Below are 4,737 nucleotides of genomic sequence, written 5' to 3'. Positions count from 1 at the left end.
CATTGTGTCCAATCACAACAAAAGCAACAAAATCACAAAATAAAAATCCCTGTTTAACCACCCAAAATGTGTTCATGAGCCTTGAGTTACCCCACCAGGTGATAAATGAAGTATTTTTTCCTCTTCAAGCATATTTGAAGCAAATATTAGGAAGAAAAAGGTCTTTAGAAATTGCAAGGATATATCTAAGTTAAAACATTAAGGCAAAACTTGGAGAGAGAATGTTTCCTTATCGGTTGGACATATTTTTCAAAAATAGTCTCTGAAGCACAGCTAGGGAGTTAGGAACTTAGTAAATTTTGTTCAAAATAGATTCTTATCACAAAAGCTGATAAAATTGTACAGTTTAATACTCCCATTAAAAGCAATCTTTCAGTTCCTTAAAATGTCACTAAGGCAGAGCAAATTATAATCTGGTGCTTCCTGCAAATGCGTTAACACAGTTCATTAAATCAGTCATTCTTCTTGACAGCTTTTCAATACACTTTTGGGATGTGACTCTCTAAATGTTCTCAGTGGATGATACACAGGATCATTTGGTAGGGTAGGGATAACTCCTACCCATTCCAACCCAACAGTAGGACTGAACCTTGTCTTTTGTTCTGTATCTTAAATTCCCTTACAGTTCATTCCAAGTTAATCACTTGATTTCTTTCCTTCTCAAAGGCCATAGTACCACTCTTTGAATTTGCTGTTGTAATCTTACCTTTGAAGAAACAAAGCAATTTAAATCAATTTATGTACCCTTACAGAAAGGGATTTATGTACTATTGCAGAGATGTGAAAAACCCTGGCAAGACAAAGCAGCTGACACCTCTCTAAAATATGCTCCTTTAAAGCTTTTTACTAGGACACACCTAAAATAACTTCCAGTTTCCCAGGCTGGGCTGAATCTGGTGAGGTGCTTTTCATGAGGGTTTAGAGGGTTTCACATGGCCAGTGCCTGGAAAAGAATAGAGAATCAATCATTCCATGAGATGACATCTATTCTAGGTACTTAAAATAACAACAAAGGAAAGTAGGACTCCATCTTTCCAAGGGTACATCCCATTTTTATCTTCAGTGATCCTATCTAAAAATTCTAACACATTGTTCCAGACAGAATACAGAAGTGAAACAAATGTCCAATTAGGTATCAAGAATAACAAGCTGACATTTATTCTCTACCCAAGAAATTACTTTTTCACCTTCCATTAGGCTTCAAAAAATATAATCAAATCATTTTTCTGGCTGGGCTTAGTAAAATCCTGTCCTTTGAGTAATTTAGGCTCTCTATGCATAAAAGCCTCTTAACATTTACATATACCTCCAATTCTGTGCTAAATCCTTTGTCCCCCATTCTTTCTGCACTGAGTAAAGTTAAACTATTTTGTTAATATTTGATAATGTACTTTATTTACAAATCTCGCCTTTGGTATTTTTTATTGTTATATAGAAAAATTTCAGATTATAAAAAGAAAAAAAATGCAAGAGAACTTTTTACTTTGATTTTTTCCCTCTCTCACAGTAGTTAACTCCTCTGTTTAATTTTTTCCCCTCCTCCAGAAACAGTGCTGATCACATAACATCTTCAGCATTTGTTATTGATACTAAGTGTATACTACAGCAGTGGTTGTTGCTATCAATTCTTTGCTGCCATGTTAGTGAGATAAGGTAAGACAGGTCATTAAGGCTATACAGTTTCCCAAGTACATTTTGATTTAGTGGGGTCAGACTGTATCTATCAAAGTGTTTCTGTTGGAAAACCCTGAATTAAATCCTGGATCCTTCATCCCTCCCTGAAGGACTTGATGCTTGCAGACAGCAGGTCTGTGCTAACTTGGAGGATCCTGACTGAAATGGGTCAAGGGATGCAGTGCAAGAGCTTCAGCAGCAGAGGAGAAAACGCTGACAGCCCAGCATGGTAACACCTTCCCTCTCACAGCTGCCTCTAGAAAACAATAGCCCTGCTCATCTTAGCCTAAAAAGTTGAAGGCACTGCTACATTCCCCTTCTTAAGCCATTCAATATTGTGCACATGGCAGGAAGGTAACATAAGTATGTAATGCAATAAACAATCAGATCAGAAATTTTTCTTGTTCTTTTGTTCTTTCTTATCATCCCCTCTTTTGTCCTTCCTTGCCTGAGAGAGCTTATCTCCTTAAACTGTTGTTTTCATTTGCCTGTCATATCTCTTCCCTTCTCCTTCTTTTCTTTTCTATTTTCTTTTCTTTCTTTTCTTTTCTTTTCTTTCTTTTTCTTTTTCTTTTTCTTTTTCTTTTTCTTTTTCTTTTTCTTTTTCTTTTTCTTTTTCTTTTTCTTTTTCTTTTTCTTTTTCTTTTTCTTTTTCTTTTTCTTTTTCTTTTTCTTTTTCTTTTTCTTTTTCTTTTTCTTTTTCTTTTTCTTTTTCTTTTTCTTTTTCTTTTTCTTTTTCTTTTTCTTTTTCTTTTTCTTTTTCTTTTTCTTTTTCTTTTTCTTTTTCTTTTCTTTTCTTTCTAGAGGTATTACTGAAACCTTGATTTTTATTCCCAGCATGTACTATTTAGCAACTAACACTTGTCTAATTTCTAGCAAATATGTTGCAGCTGCACTTTTCTGCCTTTTCTTGTCTTTGTGAAGATAAATCATCATCACTCTGTGGCAGTAAAACAGAGAGGTAACTATTCCCATATTTGGTATTTCTTACCATTGTCAAAATAAGTACTTTCATCTGTGCAACTTAAATATGAAATTATGTCTTCCCTTTTTTGAAACCAGCAAATACTAACAACAGCAAGCTGGCATCTGAAAAGAAAATGAGCAATTAAGACAACATTTATGCTTAAAACTCTGTATCACTCAAAATGAGAGCTCCCAACTCTGAAAACTCCATCTGTACCTTTACATTGGAGTTTATGGAGGTTATGAGGTTATGATAAAAGTGACTGTGACATTCATGTTACTGAGTTGCTGAGGTAGATAGTATTAAATAAAATCTTAGCACCCAAAAAGTGCCAAATGCAGAACTAAAGCAAAAAAAAAAAAAACCACCTTAACAGTTGCTACCATGGGCTGCCCATTGAAAATGTATTAGAAGAATTGTGATGGTTTCTGCATTAAAATTTACTGAAAGGACTGTCTTGAGGTCTAAGTGTATTGAGAAAGTAACACTTGGAGTGAGGAGATCTGTTTTCACCAAGGAGAACTTCAGGACAGCAATGAAACAAAGCACGTTAGAAGCTTGCAGCTCAACGGTGAGGAGCATAAGGAAGCTCTCCGCAGACCATTGGGGCTGGTGTAAATAAAAGCAGTAATAAATAAACAATCACCTAGAAAATAAGGCTATGCACTGTTCTGGGTATGATTCGTGATACCTGCTGCCAAAAGTGCTTCATACTTGGATTCTTACACCATTACAGCAAATACAGTTCTACAGATCTTCTGAATGAAGATCTGCTTAAATGTCCTCCATTTTAAGCACCTCAGAGAAAGGTTTCTTTTGCTTGTATATTGACAAACACAAAGGCTGCTTAATCTTCTTTGGTATCTCTGAACACCGTTGAAGTAGGACTGTTCAGAAATAACTGATACATGCTTCTGGGTCGCCTTTTACATTCATTAAGACAAATCAAGTTCCATCAAACACTGAGCCAAAGAAAACCTGGAATAATACCTCAAGCTACTCCATTTTCACACACATCGAAGAAAAACTTTGGCAATATCATTCAGGCTTTGCTCTATCTTCAAATGGCTGGCAGAGAAGCAGTATTGGCTGATGTGATGTAACAGGCAAGCACCTTACAGATGCAGATGGACTCAGAGCTTCTTTATTGAAATATCTTGATCTAATATAGTGAAGAAAAAAAAGCCACCATAGATATGGCATGATCAACAATGGTTTACCAGCTGGGGGTTTTTACCCCTTTCAGAGTGAGGTGGAACTTTCCAGCCATACAAATGTGGGAGCTGTTTTCTACTGACCCTCAAAACTGCTTCAACTCCTAGTCCAGTGTCTGCAACCCACAAGTAGCTTCTCTGCTACCACCATCCCAGGTATCTGTAACTCATCAGGCAGGATGTCCAGAAACACGCCAAGAAGGCGCTGTTATTTCTAAGCCATACATTGTTAACCAAGTGATCTCTTTGGTAGAAATGAGCCCCAGGTCCCCACAAGCCCTGTGCACCCACCTGGCGCAAGCTGCATCAAGGTCTGACCCTGTAAGGGGGGACGTTCAGAGTTTGGCAGCAGCCTTGGCCTTGGTTAGAATCAGTTTTACCTTATTAAGAATTCAAGGCTCCAGATATTTCACGGACTTCCCTTGGTGAGCACTTAGCCCAGTTTGAAGATAGAAAAGGCGAAGGACGACCTGGTCTGGCCACCTGAAGCTGGACAGGAATTGCAGACCTGCAGTCTTCAGCAGCTGCTCTAAGTCACCAAAAACCACCTACTGAGAATTTCCATTTGTATTTTACACGTTGTGTGCTATTTATCAGCAGTAGAACAGTATTAGTATTTTTTGTGGCAGCGCTACACAGTGTACTTGTATCTGATTCATCGGTCTGTGAGAATTCCTCTGTCCTCTTCGGTGTCAGGGGGTATCTTTGACATGGCAGCTCGGGGCTTTGTAGGAAAGAGAATAACTATGAAACTGTAAATAGAAAAGATTGGATTTGATTTTTATTGGCAGCGTTCAGACAGAGCTGAACCAGTTTCACAAGGGATAACACGCCACTGGAGCAGGGCTACCGCTCCACCTGGTGGGCACCCGGCGGCTCCGA

The 4,737-nt window shown here is 37.8% G+C and overlaps 1 protein-coding gene across 1 annotated transcript in view; it reads left to right on the top strand.

Moving 5' to 3' along the window:
* RPP30 (ribonuclease P/MRP subunit p30) overlaps positions 1-4,737 on the top strand; it is a 24,117-nt gene that overhangs the window by 2,366 nt on the left and 17,014 nt on the right. The window lies entirely within an intron of this gene.

This window comes from Geospiza fortis, unplaced genomic scaffold (assembly GCF_000277835.1).
Source record: "Geospiza fortis unplaced genomic scaffold, GeoFor_1.0 scaffold130, whole genome shotgun sequence".
Taxonomy (NCBI): domain Eukaryota; kingdom Metazoa; phylum Chordata; class Aves; order Passeriformes; family Thraupidae; genus Geospiza; species Geospiza fortis.
The sequence above is the reverse complement of the archived record's forward strand: the minus strand, read 5'-3'. Positions and strand labels throughout refer to the sequence as shown.